Below are 20,401 nucleotides of genomic sequence, written 5' to 3'. Positions count from 1 at the left end.
AAGCCGAATGAGATCTGGGCAAGGGGAGTGCAGAAGAAGAAGTCAAATTGAATTTGGAGAAGACGGGGAGTCTTCTCCGAAATCCGGGGACTGCAGACGGGCTACAGAAGCTGCTGCACCAAGCCAGGCCCGCCGTTCAGGGACCCTGCAAGGAGAGGCAAAAATGCCCAGAGAGAACTAGAGGTTCAAAAAAGCGGCAAGCCAAGGCACTCCCACCCCCGCCGTGGCACAAGAGGCTGCTGGACTCCAACTCCCATCACCCCCTTCGGCGACTGTGGCTGGGGATGATGGGAGCTGGACTCCAGCCAGCCGCCTCTGGGGACCCTTGGTCGGGGGAAGCTGCCGCCACATTCTGCCCCCCTGACGGTGCACCTCCTGGAGGTGTTGAGCAGCTGCTCCTCCTGCTTGCCCTCCCCATTGCTCTCGCTGTTGCACTTCCTCTTGGCCGTTCTGCCGCCAGCTCCCCTAAGCACCACCACCGCGCCTCCGCCAGCCGCAGCAGCCGCGTCCCCTTCGTGCAGGGCTGCCACTGGCTGCTCAGCAAGCCCATGGCTGCTCAACCACCACCGTTGCCTCTGCCTCCTCATGGGGACTCCACCAGGCAGCAAAGCCCGGCAGGCACGACTGCACTCAGGCGGGCACGGAACTGGCACCATGATTCCCACCAGAGGCAGCAAAGCGGTCGTGCATGCGCCGTAACCATATAGTCCCATCCCATATACCAGGACTAGAAGGCCCAGTGAGCTAGAAGTTGAATACAAATGCAACAAGCAAGATGCCCACTGTCCAGCATTCTGTCTCTTTGTCACACTCTAGCATAACAAAGAAATGGAATCCAGAGCGAGATTTGTGAGATGAAGGGGCAAGATCCTGCACATAGGAGTGGGTTTTGTTGGTGGTGGTTCCTTTTAATTCCATGCTGGGACAAAATAAGTTGGCAACACTGAGAAAAGGAAAAATACTTGGCACCCCAAGAAACTAAGATCAGGTGGGCATGGATTAGTTCTACTCCCCCGCTCTCACCCCAAGGGCCCCATGAATACATCACTTTACTTTCTCCCAGGCAAGTGAATGACACTGATTCTCATGGGGAAATAGACAGCTGTTTTTGGATGTGGGATAATCTGCCTCCTGCCTTTGAGGGGCAGCTTCCACTGAGTTAAGCTGAATGGAGATGCAGTTATCTCTGTACACTACAGCTGCACCTGTCCCATACATCAGTAGGATAGACACTCCAGAGTCATATTTAGTCAGTTTGCATTGTGACTTCTGACTTTGCCCGACTATAAAATCATCAGCAAAATGTAAGAGCAACTACATTTTTATTCATAATGGAAGGAATGGGGTGGGGGAAGGCTGGACATGGCATTACCTTAGTAATGAGACAAACAAAAACTACTGACAAATATCACCATACCGCAGGGGTTCTCAAATGTGGGTCCCTGGATGTTGTTGGACTACAACTCCCATCATCCCCAGCTACAATGGTCTGGTCATTCTAGCTGGGTATGATGAGTGTTGAAATCCAATGACATCTAGGGACTGCAATACTGCTTTGTAAGTTTAATTTTCCTGCTCCAGGAGGATTTGGGAATCAAAGGTTCATTTTAACTTGGCCACTTACTCCATGCGACCCCCAAAGAGCAACATGCCACCATAAACTCCAGAGAACCAAAAAATGTATGGAAGAGTGTTCCTGATGCTAATAAAACTGTGGGCTCATTACCTACAGTAAATGTAAAGTTGTGCCATCAAATTGGTGTTGACTCATGGCAACCACAGAACCATGTGGTTTTCTTTGGCAGAATACAAGAGGGGTTTACCATTGCCATCTCCCATGCAGTATGAGATGATGACAGCATCCTAACAGCTAAGGATGATCTTGTTGGCCACACTTTTTGTGTTCTCCTGCTCTTTTATGTTACCTGTCATGTATTACCTGGTACCTTGAAAACTAAACAAAACATTGCCAAGAACCTATTCTTCTAGCAACAGACAACAAGCCAATTCAGGTGAACACCAGATTCTTCATGTGAGCAGGATGGTCACGAAAAGAGTGTACCCATCCTGACGTCATTGCAGGACATCCCAACGCACTGCCAGGGCGTCCTTTAATGCTATGAGAGGGGTGTTCATTCAGATTGCCCGTCTAGATGTGTTCCAAGGCAGGGATTTGGAGCATGGGTAGAGGGGCAATTTCCTGAAGCACACATTTCTTATATTTAGCAAGAAGTCAGGGAAACTGCTGTAGATGGTAAAAAAGTAGTTTCACCAGTTAAACATGAAACAGGAATAGCACTCACCAGAAGATACCATAAAGCTGTGGTGAGGGGTTTTTTTTAATTATAAGAAGCCCCATTCAGACAATAAGAACAGCCCTGCTGAATCAGGCCCAAGCATCCTGTTTCACACAGTGGCCCACCAGATAGCAATAGCAATAGCAATAGCACTTACATTTATATACCGCTCTATAGCCGGAGCTCTCTAAGCGGTTTACAATGATTTAGCATATTGCCCCCAACATTCTGGGTACTCATTTTACCGACCTCGGAAGGATGGAAGGCTGAGTCAACCTTGAGCCCCTGGTCAGGATCGAACTTGTAACCTTCTGGTTACAGGGCGGCAGTTTTACCACTGCGCCACCAGGCGTGCTTCACAGTTCACTACAGCCGCTGGGCCAAGAGGACGTGCCCAGCAGTCACTCCTCCCTGCTGCCGCTGGGTGGGGGGAGGAGGTGGACTGCTCGGCTACCCGCCAGCCACCCCTCGGCCACGGAGCAGCTTTGATTGTAGGTTTTGGGGGTCTCGTGGTGGTGGGGCCTTGAGGAAGGGCTGGTGCGGGCACCAAAATCACCTGTGCGCCCCTGGTTTCCGGAACAGCAGGCACAAGAGCAGCTACTATATTGCAAACCCACCGAGTCCCAGTACAGGTCCCTAGGAGACCCTACTTCTTACGTCCCTCCATTTAGAGAACTGTCAGTTTATACCTACCCTCTGTTTCCTGTCCTTCAACCAATTACCAATCCACACATGAGTCTTTCCTCTTATCACACGACTGCTAAGTCTTCTCAAGAGTCTTTGATGAGGAATGTTGTCAAAAGCTTTTTGAAAGTTCAGGTATACTATGTCAATTGGATCACCATTATCCACACACCTGGTGTAACTCTCAAAGAACTCCAAAAGGTCGGTGAGGCAAAATTTACCTTTGCAAAAGCCAGGCTGGTTCTCCCTCAGCAGAGCCTGTTGTTCTATATGCTTAACAATTTTGTCCCTGAGAATGCTTTCCATCAATTTGCATGGAGCTGATGATAAGCAAACTGGCTTGTAATTTCCCAGATCCCCCCCGGATCTCCTTTTGAAGATCAATGTTACATTAGCTATTTTCCAGTACAGACCCAGATTGTATTGATAAAGGTAAAGTGTGCTGTCAAGTCGATTTCAACTCCTGGCACCCACAAAGATTGTATTGATAAGTTATTTATATTTGCAAATAGATTGGCAATTTCACATTTGAGTTCTTTAAGGACTCTTGGGTGATGCCATCAGGCCCATGATCAATTGTTCTAGGCCACACTCATTCAGCATATCTAGAACTTTGGCCTCTTTGTCATTAGGGACAAGCCTGGACCGGTCCGGAAGCCATTTTGAAGGCCTCTGAACTGGTCTGGACTTGAGGGCGGTCCAGCAGTCCAGCACTGCTGTGGGGGGCTCTTTAAGGGCAGGGGAGGGTGTACTTACCCCACCCCCCGCCGTGTTTCCCCCACCGGCGCCTTCGTGTAGTAGAGCTTTTAGGGTGGCAGGATACCTCCCTGCCGCCCCTTCCCCCAGTCGTCAGCAAAAGGCTTCACAAAGCCTTTTGCGCATGCGCACATCGCGCACGCATGTCACGTCTCTGCGATGCGCAAGTGCACGTGACACGGAGACGTGACGTGCACACACGACATGTGCACGTGCAAAAGGCTTTGTGAAGCCTTTTGCCAACGACTGGGGGAAGGGGCGGCAGGGAGGTATCCTGCCACCCCAAAAGCTTTACTACACAAAGACGCCGGCAGGGGAAACGCGGCGGAGGGGTAAGTAACCCTCCCCCACCCTTAAAGAGCCCCCCACAGCAGTGCCGGACCACTGGACCACGGTTCCGTGCACATCCCTATTTGTCATTACCTGAATGTACATTTACCCAGTCTATGTGTCGGTAATTGAAGTGTCCTATTATTACAGCTCTGCCTCTCTTTGACACCTCCCTGATTTCTCTCTGCAACTCCCAGTTACTGTCAGCATTTTGATCTAGAGGGAGATAGCACATCCCTAGTACCACACTTCCTTTCAGGCAGAGGCGTATCTAGGGAAAATAGCGCCGAGGGCAAGCACTGAAATTGCGCCTCCTGTCCAAACATGACATCCATCTTTAAGATAACTTTACCATAATATCAGCTGAAAAATACAAGTCAGGCTCGTTAGTCTTTTGATATTTCAAAAACTATTTAGCAGTGGATGTAGCCAGACCAAAATATGCTGGAAAACTATAAATCTCAGTATGCTGGGGCTCATGAAATACCCAAATATTATGTGGAGGTGTACTTGGAAAACTAAACAGAGGTGCCTGTCTAATTCTCTACTATGCATTGTAGCATCACTATTACATAAGTTTTAAAAATAAATGGAGAATTTGACTTTTCCCAGATACTCTGAAAATAATTAAAGGATATGCAGAGTAAACTGTGTCACTGCTTGGAATATATTCTAGTATTTCAGAAAGACAGCTAAAATGAGAGAAAGAGAGCAAGAAACTCCCAGTGGGCCTTAATACTAAGGATTTCACACTGATTCAAAGACAAACTCACCATTAATAGTCATATTATTAAGACATCACATTTAACTCACTTATCACAAGAAGCAAAGTAAGAGCAAATGAATATAATCCTAGCTCTTAAGCTTCAGCTCAGTATTCACAAGTCCTGATTCTCTGTACATAGTGCCAAACTGAATATGTGTACAGTGACTTATATTATATTAAATTTGTGGGGTTTTTTACCTGTAGCCCCTTTGGGGAGCTTCCTAAAGGCCATGAGGGGGTCTGAAAAGGTTCCCCCTCCCCCCTGCTGGCCTCTAGGGCCTCGCAGGGACTATTTGAGCATGTGCAGTGGCCATTTGAGCATGTGCAGTATGCCCACTATATCTATGTTTTCATTAGCAACTAAGCACTCCAGCCTGCCCATCTTGGCTTGGAGGCTTCTGGCATTGGCGTATAAGGACCTATACACATAATCTCTTACTTGGTGTGTGCTATCTTTTTTTTTTTTTTTTAGCCATTTTATCTCTTTGACCAGCTAGCACAGCCTCTTTATCTGGTTCTAATTTATCCCCTTCTGGTTTATCTGAAGTATTTACCCCCTTGTACCTTAAGGGATGGCATTTGCCAAATGGGATACTGCCCACCTCTTGTCGGCTGCAGAGAATCCTACGGAGAAAGCAGTGAATTAATCCTTTTTCTAGAAAGGATTAATGTCAAGATAGGAAGCACTATTCTTAATTTTCAAAAATTATGAATCAGATGGGAACTGTATAAAAAGGTTTTGGGGGAGATAATCAAACTCTTTAAAACCATGCTACTAATGAGAGTGTATAATTTTAATTTGGTTATGAATGGACAATATCTCTTGTTCATATCAGTGTTTCCCTCATTCTGATTTACTGGATTATCTGTAAATGCCATCTTCTTCTTTCCACTAGTGGGAGCCTCAACTGAACTTGGGATGAATATGCCCCAAGATATTTTCTGAAGAGGTGGAAAATTCTGAGACTTTTCTTCTGAGCTTTCAAATATTCTTTGAATATCTATATAATTATTTCTCCAAGATGGGATGTGTGGGGACGTGGCAGAAAGGAGGCAATTGGCTGGCAGAGGGAGAGACATGGGCGAGAGTTCCAGCCATGCATCCTGAGAGCACTGGCAACTGTCCCCACCCTGGAAAGGTGGACGGCCGGTGGGTAAAGCCCCGCTGCCCTGAGGAGGAGGACGGGTGCCGGGAGGAGGATGGGCACAGGCAAATCCCTCCTGGCCTGAGAAGGAGGATGGGTGGCAGGAGGAGGACAGGTGGTAGGCAAAGCCCCACCACCATGAGGAGCAAGGGGGGTGGCGGGCAGAGCCCTGCTGCCCTGAGGAGGAGGAGAATGGTCCACTGGATGTGTGGCGGTGAGGTGGCAGTGACAGAGGGCCCAGCCATGGTGGGGAGGCAATGGCGGCAGCAGAGTGAGGAGGCAGCAGCCCCTGGAAGCGGCGGGCCCTGGTGGGAGAGCGAGCTGCTGAGGAGGGAAGGAGAGAGATCGAGGAGGAGGAAGTGCCGCCATTGCAAGCTGCCGAGGATGGCTGAGCATGCGGCAAAAATGGGACCGCTGGCCTCCTCACAAGGAGGACAAGAGCTGGTGGGGAGAGGGAGGCGGGGAAGGTCGAGGAGAAGGTGGTGGTGCCACTGCAAACGGCCAGGCAGCCAACAGAAACGGACCACTGGTCTCCTGGTGAGAAGGACAAGAGCTGGCAGGGGGAGGGACATGGAGGAGGTGCCATTGTGAGCAGCCAAGCAGACGGTGAAAATGGGGCTGCTGGCCTCCGCGCAAGGAGGATGAGAACTATCAGCAGAGAGGGCAGCAAGGGAGACTGGCTGAAGGGAAGAGAACTGGCTGAGCCCTGAAATGGAGGGAGAATAAGGTAGAACTAGAAGAGGGAGAAGGGGTTGAAGTGGGGGAAAGAGTCAGGAAGGACAAGGGGCGCAGACGCTCTGCGCCCGGTCAACTAGTTCTAATAATTCTCACACTGTAATTTCTGGAAATGTTTTTTTTCCTCCTCCCCACAGCATTTCTTCAGGGTTAACTTTAACAAATCAGTGGAAGATTATTATTACCCAGATATTATCACCAATTATCTCTGTCTGTGCTTTCTCAGCTTCTCTCAAACTGAATGTAAATTCAATTGTAATTGTAAAACAGTCTCCTGTCAGATGCATTTAGTTCAGAAGGAAGAATCTGCTTCTTTAATTAATTTGATTTTTAATTAATCTCAGCATGTCCACATTCCAGGAACTTTAGCATCCAAGGCCATTGTAGCTGGGGATGATGGGAGCTGTAGACCAACAAGATCTGGGGATCCCAATTTGAGGACACTCCCACCCCCACCTTCTGGAATGTATATCCTGCCCTTCCTCCCAGGAGCTCAGGGCAGTGTATGTGATGTGATCCTCCCTCCACACAATCACCGCCACAGTGACCTATCTTACCTTTAGACCTGAAGGGAAATGGGGCATCGTGGGAGCATTCATATGCTAACAAATTCTCTGTATAGGAGGTTTTAGTCATATCACATACAAGGCCACAGACTTTTCGCTCACCATCCAGACAAACATGCGACCCAGCAAAACTTTGCTTATTAAAGTCCTGCTAGCAAACACCTACAAACTAGGGGGTGGGGGAGGTCGATTACATCCGGGGAATTGAGAGTTGCTGCTCTGACCTTGCCTCAGTTGTCAACTGCAGCTGTGTTTTGGCCAGCTGACCAGTATCCAGTCCAGCTCTAGCAATCACAGAGATAGCATGAATGATTTTGAGGGGTTTTCCTCACAGAATTATTGTGAAGAAAAAAGTGGGGAGGAAGAATCACACACACTACCGTGAGCTTCCAGGAGGATGGGCAAGATATAAACTCCAGAAGATGGAGAAAAGAGGCTTCCAAAACTTGGGTTTCTCAATGTTGTTGGATTATGACTCCCATTATCCCCAACTACAGCAGCCTTTGGCAGGTCATTCTCTTCAGTGTGACCTTTCTCAGCGGCCTTTGACTAGTCATTCTCTTCAGCCTGACTACCTCACAGGATCATTGTGAGAATAAAAGTGGGGAGGAAAAATCACACACACTGCCCTGAACTCCTGGAAGGAAGGGCAGGATATAAATTCCAGAAGATTGTGTGTGTGTGTGTGTGTGTGTGTGTGTGTGTGTGTGGAGTGGGGGGCGGTTCCTCAAACTTGGGTCCCTTAGATGCTGTTGGACTACAATTCCTATCATTCCCAGCTAAATTGGCTTACCATTTTGACTATCTGTTCCTTTTTGTAGGCACTAATGTATACACAGTACTTAATAACAAACCCTTTCTTTGATTTTTTTCCCCCTCAAGCATTAGTTATTCAAATGATGTAAAATCTCTTATTTGGCAATAGTTTTGAAGTAAGTTTTTTATTATATGCCAAAGCTGTAAATATTGACACCATGGGATTCTCTTCTGATTCATCCCTTCAGTAATATTGTTGTAAATCTGTTGGCATGGCTGACCTGACAGGATTTACAATCCTTCCAGCTCCACTTTTGCAAGTCAAGATGGAAATTCTATAGATAAGAGTAGCAGCTTAGCTGCATGAAACAAAGCGGAAAAAAGACTCTCAAAGATAAAGTAGGATAAGCCAAAATAAAGTCCCTTAAAACTAAACTAATTACCCCCCTCTACAATAACTGAAATAAAGGAGCAAGGAAGGAACAGAACAAGGACAGGCTGAAACAAGAAAGGTTGAACAATTAAAGTATGAGGAACACTGTCTGCAGAAAACAATGTTGCTGACAGTACTGACCCATGAACAGCGTCTGCTTGATATAGGGCTCGAGATAACCGGCAGCCAATCAGGCTGTCCTGACTCAGCATTTCTATTTCCTCTCCTGTGAGATCTTGCACCTGCGTGTCTCCCACTGAGCCTTTCTCTTGAGACGTCTTCTTAACACAGGTGAAAATCCAGCTTCCTCCTGATCAGTAGAGTTTCGCGTTTTGTATTTTTTCTGTTTTGATTTGTACCAAATCCAAATAAACCCCATTTTGTATTTTGTCTTAAATTAAACCTTCCAAATCACCCCAGTTTTGTTTTGTATCCGAATTAATCCAAATCCAAATCCAAATTAATTCAGATTAAAAAATGGGTCACATGGTCAAAAGAGTGGGTGAGGGTTATAGTGCCCAATGAGTGGAAGCTACCACAAACATTTCAAAGGAATTGGGCAAGCTGCTGGTTTTTGGTGAATTTTTGAAGTTTGCATGTCTTTCAGATTTTCCCCTTAGGATATGATGGAGTTTTCAGGAAAAGTATAACTTCATGCGGTGGTGGAGGAGGGGGGGCATAATGGAGTGTGGTTGGTGGTAGTGCCCAGTTGGTACAAGGAAGCTACCACTTTTTTCAGAGGAATTTGGCAAAGGGCTAATATTTAAAGAACTAATGAAGTTACGCGTCTTTCAGATTTTCCTTGTAGGGTATAATGGAGGTTCCTGCAGTCCCATAACTCCACTTGAGGGGCACTGGGGTGGCCCAGAGCAAGTGGCGGTGTAGTGCACATAGGGTGCCAACCACCCACATGGGTTGCCAACCCATGAAGTACAGGGTTTTGTTGTTCTAGAGGTGTTCTGAGTGTAGATTCTCTAGTAGCCTATGAGAGTAGATTCATGGTTTTTCATTAAAAATCTCATTTGCTACCAGAGAATCTAAACTCAACACCTCAGAAACAACAAAGCCCTGTACCCCAATGGGTTAGCAATCCAGGGGGGTGGTTGGCACCCTCCTGTGCACTACACCACCACTCGCTTCGGGCCATCCCAGTGCCCCTCAGGTGGAGTTATGGGGCTGCTGCAACCTCCATTATTCCCTATGGGGGGAAATCTAAAGACGCATAAACCTCAAAAATTCCTAAGAAATCAGTCGTTTGCCCTATTTGGAATCTGGGTGCACCACACTTGGGGCACTGCCATCCAACCCACTGTTTTGCCCCCGAAGCCCCACATAAACAAGTTGAAAGAGTGAAGAGAATGATCAACAACAACGACACTTAATTTTTTGGCACAGTTATTTGAGAATTTTGCAGCGGGTGGAGCCTGTCCCTGTGGCACTAGCACAGCAGCACAACCCATTTGTGGATTCAAGCAATCTTGCAATAAAAACACTCCCTCCCCATGGAACAATGACCACAGGTCATTTTAGATAGCAAGATAGACCAATGAACTGCCTTGGTACTATGGAACAGCTTCAAATGTTCATTTAACTGAAGTGGAGTGAGCCGTAGCCCAAACAAATCAGCCTACTGTTCAGAATTGTTGAGATTTAGCATCACTGCATTTAAGAAAGTGCAAAACCATGGATCATGGTTACAAGAAAGAGAGAAGCACTAAGATGCCTGGGGATGTCAATAGATTGACAGGGGTATTCCCCACCCCACTCCTTTTGTCTCCTGTAGTCCCATGTGGATGACCTGTCCCTGCAATGGCAAAAGTTGTGAACCACTGGCTTAAACATCATGTCCCACCAAATTACATTGTGTCCTAAATTACATTAGACTGCTCAACTTGGGAAACAAAACTTAGACACCACTATAACTCATAAAAATCAGAAGAAAAACAAAAGAGCTCTTCAAAAGACCCCTGAACAAGTCAAGAGATTCTCCAAAACCTCCAAAATTGCCATTTTTGGGCACAAAACATTTTGTACCCAAATTGAAATGCACAAGCCTACTGATCAGTCTCCTCAGCCCTCATCTCTGCCAGCTGATCAGATTCCCCTGTCTGCTGCCATTCCACCTCAGCTTCAGAGTTTGTTCTCACAGCCAAGTCCTCCCGCTCCTCCTCTGACTCTTCTGACTCAGAGGTCTGAGCCATGACAAATATCCACATACGGTTTCACACTACCGTCTGGAATCAAGCTTTTACAATAAGTGTGATTTATTTGATATTCTTGCCATAACTAAACATTACCCCAAACAGGCTTATTTTCAAGTTCCTTAGAAAAAAGGAAATATAGAAAAGAGTTTGGGGGATTGCCCTGGACTAACTGATCTCTGTAAGAAACTCCTAAGGAAGGACTCCTTTTGTTTTGCTAAAAACAGTCATTACTGGTATGGATTTTTTAAAAAATTCAGTTTGTGCCCCAAACAAATCACCCCCTGATTTGTTTTGTGTCCAAATCTACCCTGCACATCAGCCAGATTCCCTATGTATTTGCTTTGATTCTGTTCAGATTCAGACTGATTTGGACCACTTAACAAGGTCCTAGGGTCACCAGATTTGGGTGGTGGCACCCCATGGGTACCACCTACCACCCAAATTTCAAGGCAGTGGGACACTTGGTTGATTTTTAATAAATTATTTTAGTTTTTACTGATTTTGAACATTTCTGCCATAGGAAATAATGGGGATTTGACATTGCCATATGCTAACCCTAACACCAATCTCCAGCTTTCATTAAAAAAAAAAAAAAAAAAAAGCTAAGCACTAGCCCTTGTTGAAGTAGAGTTATGGAGCAAAATGTGCAGTCATTATTTTTAAAGTGTTCAGTTTCTTTGGTGTATAATAACTTTTCCTCATAATGAATTTCTATGAGGATTCATTGTATACCTTCATTTCTTCTGTTCATTTTGACTGTCACTGGACAGTGCCAACTGTCAATTGCAATGTGCCAACTATACCCCAAACCCCCACCTTTAAGGCAGTGGGGTACTCATTGAAATGTTTAGATTCTTTGGTGTCTGATAACTTTTCCTCATATTGAATCCCTATGAGGATTCATATATGCCTTTGTTTCCTCTCTTCATTTTGACTATCACTGGACAGTGCCAACTGTCAACTGCCATGTGTCAAACTACACCCCCCCACACACACACACACTGGGGTACTCAATTTATTTTCTAGGTATTTTTGAAGTGTTTAGATGTCTTCATTACACACCTTCATTTCTTCTGTTCATTTTGACCCCACTGCTTTGCAGGTGTGGGTGGGGAATTAGTGGCATCACATGTCCCAACTACCCCCCAACCCACAAGCCGCTGGGTACTCAGCTTATATTTTAGGAATTTTTGAGGTGTTTAGACTCTTTGGTGTGTAATGAATCCTCATAAGGATTCATTATGAGAAAAGGTTATTAGACACCAAAGAGCCTAAACACTTGAGGAAAAAAAATCCAAGAACATAAACTGAGTTTATTTAAACTGAGTCCCCACTGCCGTGCGCATGGGAGTGTAGTGTAGTTGACACATGGCAGTTGACAGATGGCACTGTCGAAAAGACAGTCAAAACGAATAGAAGAAATGAAGGTGTATAATGAATCTTCATAGGGATTCATTGAGGGAAAGTTATTATACACCAAATAATCCAAAGACTTGAAAAGTAGTGACCACACATTTTGCTCCATAACTCCACTTGTACATGGGCTAGAGCTTAGCTTTTTTTTTTAAAGTGAAAGCTGCGAATCTGGGGAAATTAATAGGAGGGATCCGAATCTCAAATCCATTCTAATTGAATCAGGCATGATTCAATTTGGACCTGAATCCAGCCAATGAACCACAGGAGTGATTTGTTTTGTCTCCAAATCACCCAAACCAGCTAGATTCGGGTACAAATCAATTTGAACCCAAATCGATTTGCACATCCCTATTATCAGTGAAGAGTATACTGAAAGGAAAGTAAGCAGATTAGTTCTTATCAGAACAACTTGATTTCAGTGACCTAAACTGGAACTTAAAATCTGCCTACTACACAGAACTGGGACCAAGCACACACAAAAGAGGAGTTCGAAATTAGTTCAAAGCTGGTTCAATAATCAGGCACTGAGGAGACTGTGGAGTGGTAAAGGTTCCTCCCCAGGGGCGTAGCTATAATTGAGCGAAAGGGTTCAAAGAACACGGGCCCCCAGCTTCTGAGGGCCCTCCAGCTCCATCCCTCCCTATTTTCTTCATTGTGTCCCTCACTCTGGGGGGCCGCCAGAAAGAGGGATGAACACAGGCCCCCTTTCCCATAGCTACACCCCTGTTCCTCCCTCCCTGCTTCAGCTACTAGGGCAGTGCAGTCATGTTGTTCTGATAGGCATTCTGATAGCACCCAAGTTGCACTATGTCAGACACCATTGGAATGAATTCTGCCACAAAGACGGGGCCTCCGACAGTCGGAACTCTGACTAAAATCTTTCCTGTCCTGGCAGAATTCTGTCCAAGTTGATTGACCGAGTTACCCTGCCTCTCCCCCTCTCCTCTTCTACCTTCTAACTGTTGGAAGTTAAGGACTTTGCGCTGTCTCTTGTCTCAGACAGTGGAGGACAGACTAGTGAGTCAGAGGGCTAGAGGGTCAAGACATTGGTCATCCCTTCTCCACTGCTCTGACACTATCCCTTTGGATATGTAGATTGCTTATCTCAGGGATTAACTTCCTTCCTCTCTCTCTTCCCTACCTGCCCTTCTACCTTGCAACATGGCAAGCTCCTCTCCATGCACCATGTGTGCAGAGAAGATGCAGAATCCATCTGCATCCAGCTGGATAGATAGATTAGAGATCCTAACTCCTCACTTTCCTATCTAGAATGGAGTTCTTTAATAAATGGCATATATATTGATTTGAAACTATGAACTGACTCCAAGTTGCTTTACTCTCAGCATACACGCATGCCTAACTAAATTCCGCTGTGTTGTGCCTCTGTGCACTCTGCTATAATGAAAAAGGGATTCTCTTACCACAGAGAATTTCCAACATTAACACCCTTTCCCCCTCCCGCACCTTGGACAACAATGGAACTGTGTCCTTGTCAGCAGCCTGGAGCCACCTGGCCATGCTTGCCATTGCTGAAACTTCAGTTTTAAAATGGCTGGGTTCCCCCCTACCACCTTTAACTTCTTCAGGACCCTGGCAGCCAGTGTGGTGTATTGTGGGCCATGTAGTTCTTTTAAAAGTGCATTGCACTGGCTGATAGGATCCTGAAGAGGTTAAAGGGGAAAATTTGCACTTTAAAACTGAAGCCACAGCAAGGGGCAAGCATGGCCAGACAGCTCCAGCCAGCCCAAGAGTACACTGCTGCATGCTTTCATCAGGTCAAGGTAAGGGATGGGGATGGGGGAAGGATAGTGGGAGAGGGGAAGGTTCCATAAAATTTCAGAGAAATGTGGGGTCCAATTCAACCTTACTCCAATAGTTGGGGAGTCCATGCCAGCCCTCCTGACAATTTTCCTGTCTGGATAAGCCAGATAGTATTGGATCCAATATTTTGAGGGTACACAGGCCTACCCCCTTCTATTTGGAAAAACTACATTTTCTAATGAGCTACCTGGAAAAAAAGAGGAGGAGGAGCAAGAGAGATTGATAGGCAGGGCCTAGGGCTGGTAGTTCTCTTAGTGCTCAAGCAGACATTTGCCAACCCACAGGGTATTGTCATGTCCACAAACAAGAAGATTCTTAAATGGAGGCCAGACCCTGCTGACTGAGCAAAGATACACCTTTTGAAGTGGCGATTCTCTTATATTTAGCAGGGAGAGAGCAACTGGCCCTATCCAGCCCCAGGACAGCATCCCTCCAGTGGCTGTTGCTGGTATGTTTCTTTTTTAGATTGTGAATCTTTTGGAGACAGGGAGTCATCTTTAGCTATTTTTCTATGTAAAGTGCTTTGAGAACTTTTGTTGAAAAGCAGTATGTAAATGTTCGTAGTAGCAGCAGCCGCTGCAGTAGTAGTAGAAGATCCTTGTGTTTGCTTGGCACTTCAGTTCCTCCTTGTTTTCATTCTACTGTTCCTCCTAAACAGGGTATTTCCCTGTTTTTATTATCTTGCTATGTATATTTTTTCTATATTAAAAAAACAAAAACCAGTTAATAGTTTTCTCAAGTGGAACAGTTAGAATTGTATACATTTTATAGAATCACTTTTCATGCAGAATCATGTTTTGCTTGCAATGTTCTAGTTGTTCAGAACCAAAGTGTCTGGGCCAGTTACCAAACCTTTTTTAAAGTTAGTGCCTGAACCAGAACTGAATCGTAAAGTTAAAAAAAAATTGGTAAACCCGCTGCTGTTGCAGCCCGATGAGTGAGAAAGGCTGTCACAGAAGAAGGAACAAGACTTGTTCTCTGGTAATCCAGAGAGCAAAACTAGAACCAATGACGATTGAAATTACAAGGAAGCAGGTTAAGGCTACACATCAGAAAGAATTTCCTAACTATAAGAGCTATTTGACAGTGGAGCACTTTACCTCATGCAGTGGCAGTCTCTCTTTCACTGGAGAAACCAAAGAGAGGCTGGGCTGGACAGACAGCCTTCTGTTAGGGCTGCTGTAGCAGTTTCCTGCCCTAAGCAGGGGGTTGAGCTAGAAGAACTCCAAGGTTGCTTCCAACTCCTATATGCTGTGATTGACTTTGCTTTTCTTCCTGTCACGAAGGACAAGGGCTGAACATCTCTCTCTCTCCTGCCATGGACAGCAGCCATATAGCAAAGAGGCACTTTTTAAAAACAGTTACTCTTCGGGTTATGTGAGTCAGCTCAGTTCGAGCTGGGCTTGACATCAAGCCAGCTTGGCTTGACGGGCTCAGGGTCAAACTGGACTGGCCTCGGATGGTCCAAGTTTGAGCTGAATTGGGCCCGCTTTGAACCGAGTCAGCTCAGAGCTCTACTGGTAAAGGGGCATCTGGTGATGATTCCCCATTCAGGCATGGACAGGGTTTTTTTTTGCTAAGTATAGAGGGGGTGGGAGGGGAGTAAATATGTATTTACAAGTATGAGCCAAAGGCACAGGGGTGGGCAGGAGCATCACTGGCTCCCCCTGAATAGCCCAGGCTGGTGGTGGCCCGGTTCAGGCCTTCTTTGGCCCAGTTTTGGCCTCTGCACATGCACAGAGGGGCCTTTTTACTGACCTCTGCTCGTGCACACAGGCCATTTGTGTAACTAAAGGCAAATTCAATTTTGTGCACACCTATCTATCAAGGAGAGAGAAACTGTCCCTATCCAACCCCACCATACTCTCATTGCAGTGGCTGTTGCTGGCATCTCCCTTGCATTGCTTTTTGGACTGAGAGCTCTTTTGGGGCAGGGAATCATGTTATTTCCCTATGAAATATTCATTATAGCATTGGCTGGCATGGTGAGGACAGCTACTTCGAGTAGTCCCACTAAATTAAAAGGACAAGTTAGGCAATGATTACGATGTCCTTTTAATTCCAATGGGACTACTTGGAGTAATTTTCCTCATGTAGGCCAATAATAATTTTGGTTTGTTGGATTGGAACTCTGAGTCAATTAATCAGTTGGATTTAATAAAAATATTCTAGCCCATTAAGTGGGAGTGTGTGTGTGCCTGATTACTCAGTTAACATCTTGTAATTACTTGTAATGCAAGTACTTTCAAAAGTTGCAGGTGGCTGGCATTCCTTCACCACAGACAGGAAACTCCTGTGAGGGTAGAATCCTTGGCGTCTTTGAAGAAAGAACCTCCAGCAAAAGCATTGAGAAGGCTTTGCCATTGGAGAGCCCCTTTCTGTCAGAGTAGACAGTACTGGTTTAGATGATGCGATGGTTTGAAGAAATAGAAGGCAGCTTTGCATATTCATCATAAGCCCAATTGGCCTGTGCTTTCCTTCACACCCTACCTTACATCTTCCTTCAGTACACAAAAGCAACTGGGATGTGTTTAGAATGGGCCAGCCGATTATAGGTCGAACACCCCTGAATGATGTTACTGGTCTTATTGAACATACGCACACACGGCCACTTTCTTTTCATGAAACGTAGATGGGCCTATTCACATGTGCAGACAAAACCAGGCTAAGGAAGCCCCGCCCAGTTTTGCTGGTGCGTGTGAACCACCGGGAGCCATGCAGCTCCGGTGGCACCTCAGCAAACCCGCTTAGGAAGCCGGCTGCTTAGCCCAGATTTGGGGCACGTGGACACCCTTAAATTGGGCTTAGTGCTCGTGTTTCAATGCTGTGCAGCTCTGCGTGGCACCAACACACAGATAGCCTCCCAGCCAGTTCCAGGAGGATCCCTATAATGCACCATGCTCTCACGCAGCGCATTATACGAGTTCCAGGGGCTGAGAAGACATATCCCTGTCCCTGGCCCTCCACTCTGCTAGCAGTAGCCGGTAATCATCTAGGAGGGCGATCCACTCACCCAGGAAGGAGCCCTCGATCATCTGCCGGGGAGGTAAGCATTTTAAGGCTTCCTCCCCTGCAGATTGGATGGAGCCCTTTCTCACAAACTGAGAAAGGGCTTGATGTTTTGCTCAAGCAGGCATCTCCACTCACCTTGGAATTTTTTTGCAGAAAATGAGAATCTCCATTAAATATTTGCTATTGCATTGTCACTTCTTGTTTGCATTCTGGGGCATGAATACACAGGGGTGTGAGAGATAGCCCTCAGCTTTCTGACTTTAAAATTTTCCCCCTCTCCCCCTGTCTTGAGACTCCTGAGAACTGCAAGACAGGTGTGCACCCCTCCACGACAGAACAGATGCCTTTGAATCCCCCTTTTCTTTCCAAAATGGCCCGGCTGCATTTTTCCATCCATGTATTTTTCATCCGGCAAACAGCCGAAACAAATCAGAGCCCAAAGGACAAAGCATGTCTAGGCAGACTACCCAGAATGCCATCCTTTCCCACAGGCAGTAATGAGGCATTCCTCTTTTGCTTTCATCTAAAACCACATATAAGCAAACCTCTCTTGCTTTCATCGAAAACTGCAGTTACATATGACGAAACTGCTGGGCTTGAGAGCTTCACATGAGAATAGTAATAAAAAGTATCTCTGAAACCATCAGCCTAGCAGCGATGGATTTGTTATTTCAGTGTATGCCAAGTCTGATCGAAACAGCTCAGGGGAAGTTGCATACACAATGTTGTTCTCTTTTTTCATTGAGAAGCTTGACTTCATAGAGTGAACTGCATATCAGGAAAAGCCTGCTTCTCCCTTGCACAGCATCCCTCACAGGAGTGTAGCAAGGTTGGAGTGGGCCCAGGGACAAAAAGTGAAATGGGTCCCTGTCCCCTTGCTTCTCCAGAGAGGCACAAGGGGAAGAACAAGAGGCAAGCTGACACCCATCTGGTGCCCAGGGACATTCCCCCACCCTCCTTCAGTTGTAACTACAACCCTGATTCCTCATTTTAAGCTGTATTTCCCCCCAGCATGCCTCTTAGCTGCACTCCCAGAGACACACAGGTAGCCGCACTCCCAGAGGCCCGCTTCCATCCTTATGCCACCCTATATCACTGTACACTTCCACCACTGCCCATTGCTTGTCTACCATCAGGATAACAAGCTGTGTGGGAGACAGAGCTGCTGGTGCACCTAGGTAATTTTGGAGACTGGACCTAGCAGCCTTTGGGACCCCGCCCCCTTCTGCAAGTTAAGCATAATTTTTTAACATGTAGGTTCTTGAGGACACAAACCACACCACCCAGGACAGACTAAAGTTGATTTGGGGTGTGTGGAGGCCCTGGACTTTGGCCCTGAAGTCCAGGGGAAGAGCGCCTCTGGAAGGAGAGAAGGTTCATAACAATGAGAATAAAAAGGAGATTTTGCAGGGAGTGGGGTGCAGTTGATCTTGGGTTCTTTAAGAATACTGGTTCCTCCAGGGCTTAGGTGCAAGGGTTTCTAGGCCCAGGAAGGGGGACAAGACCAATGCCATCTGAGCCTCACCCCATTAAGAAAACCATGGGTTTCTGATTTGGAGCAGTGGGGGAGATTTTTCTAGAAGACCTCCTCCTCCTCCTCATCATCATCATCCTCCTCCTCCTCCTCCTCTCCTCCTCCTCCTCCTCACAAGCCTGTTGACTAAAATGTTATGGTGAGTGGGCCTAAAAGTCCATCTGTGTGGGAAAAGAGGAATCGGTGCAGAACAATCATAACCTCCATACAGGCAGTTTAACAGGTTTAGAGTTATAGAATTGTATTAAATATTATTATGTTAAAATAACATGCCATCAAATTAATAAGTGCCTAGTGCTTTTCAGTGATCCAGCAAATTCTTATCCACCTTCCTGTTTCTCTGGGGCACCAGGCAGCCAGAGACAGGTTTCTGTTTGCTGTTCCCCTTTAATTAAGGGGGAATGGGTTAAACTAGAGTTGAGTAGAGACTGTTCTCCTGAAATAATTGAGAGTTCCCTTTGCTCCTGGCATGGGGAGAAGTATTTATTAATTTATTTTTTAATCTGTCATACTTTTATACTGCCTGATATGTTTATCTCTAGGAGGTGTACAAAATTTAAAATATTTAAAAGTCACAAATTAAAATACATGACCATAAAAACAATAGAATAAAATTAATTCTAATTAAAAGCCTGAGAGAACAGGAGGGTCTTGATGTTCTTCCTGAAAACAAACAGAGAAGGAGAGGCTCTTATTTCAGCAGGAAGCATATTTCAAAGTCCTGGGGCAGCCACAGAGAAAGCCTGGTCCTGGGTCGCCACCAAACGAGCCGGTGGCAACCGTAACTGTACCTCTCCAACAGGTGGCAGGTATTATGAAAAAGAGGTGCTCTCTCAAATAGCCTGGACCCAAGCCATTAAGGGCTTTAAAGGTAATAACCAGCACTTTGTATTTCACTCAGAAACATATTGGCAACCAGTAAAGTTCTTTTAGAACCGGTGTTTTGTGGTCCCTTCATGTTGTCCCAGAGACCAATCTGGCTGCCTCATTCTGTACCAATTGTAGTTTCCGGACGATGTACAAAGGCAGCCCCAGATAGAGTGCATTACAGTAGTCAAGCCTGGAGGTTACCAGCATATGTAACCTGGTGGCGCAGTGGTAAAAAAAACTGCCGCCCTGTAACCAGAAGGTTACAAGTTCGATCCTGACCAGGGGCTCAAGGTTGACTCAGCCTTCCATCCTTCCGAGGTCGGTAAAATGAGTACCCAGAATGTTGGGGGCAATATGCTAAATCATTGTAAACCGCTTAGAGAGCTCCGGCTATAGAGCGGTATATAAATGTAAGTGCTATTGCTATTGCTATTGCTATATGTACCACTGTTTTAAGGTCATTCACCTCTAGAAATAGATGTAGCTGATGTATCAACCGAAGCTGATAAAAAGTGCTCCTGGCCACCTCCTCCACCTGAGAAACCAGGGAGAGCTTTGGGTCCAGGAGCATTCTCAAGCTAGGAACCTGATATTTCAGGGGGAATGTAACCCCATCCAAAACAGGCAGATCTAAACCATCTCTCAGGTACTGGCCCCCCACAGTCAGTACCTCCATCTTATTTGGATTAAACTTCAGTGTGTTATCCCTCATCCAGCCCATTACTGCCCCCAGGCAAGCATTTAGGGAAGATATGCCATTTTCTGAAGAAGTCAGCATGGAAAAGTAAATTTGGGTGTCATCAGCATATTGATAACACTCAGCACCAAATCTCCTGATGATCTCTCCCAGCAGTTTCATGTAGATGTGAAAAAGCATTGGAGATAATATGGAGCCTTGTGGAACTCCACACTTCAGTTCTCGCTTAGCAGAACAACAATCTCCAAGTTGTTGGAAGTGAAGGACTATATGCTGCCTCATGTCTCAATGACAGAGGGGGACAGACTAGTGAGTCAGAGGGCTAGAGAGGTCAAGATATTGGTCGTCCCTTCTCTACTGCTCTAACACTATCCCCTTG

The sequence above is a fragment of the Hemicordylus capensis genome, chromosome 1 (genome assembly GCF_027244095.1).
Source record: "Hemicordylus capensis ecotype Gifberg chromosome 1, rHemCap1.1.pri, whole genome shotgun sequence".
NCBI classification, from domain to species: Eukaryota; Metazoa; Chordata; class Lepidosauria; order Squamata; family Cordylidae; genus Hemicordylus; species Hemicordylus capensis.
This window is presented reverse-complemented; position numbering follows the sequence as displayed.